Genomic DNA, 334 nt, shown 5'->3' on the forward strand with positions numbered 1-334 from the left:
TTTCCTTTGGCAAAATGGGTCAGAAGAGGGACTTGACAGGCTCCGAAAAGTCAAAAATAGTGAGATATCTTGCAGAGGGATGCAGCACTCTTAAAATTGCCAAGCTTCTGAAGCATGATCATCGAACAATCAAGCGTTTCATTCAAAATAGTCAACAGGGTCGCAAGAAGCGTGTGGAAAAACCAAGACGCAAAATAACTGCCCATGAACTGAGAAAAGTCAAGCATGCAGCTGCCAAGATGCCACTTGCCACCAGTTTTGCCATATTTCAGAGCTGCAACATCACTGGAGTGCCAAAAAGCACAAGGTGTGCAATACTCAGAGACATGGCCAA

Source organism: Stegastes partitus, unplaced genomic scaffold (genome assembly GCF_000690725.1).
Source record: "Stegastes partitus isolate 25-593 unplaced genomic scaffold, Stegastes_partitus-1.0.2 Scaffold1718, whole genome shotgun sequence".
Taxonomy (NCBI): Eukaryota; Metazoa; Chordata; class Actinopteri; family Pomacentridae; genus Stegastes; species Stegastes partitus.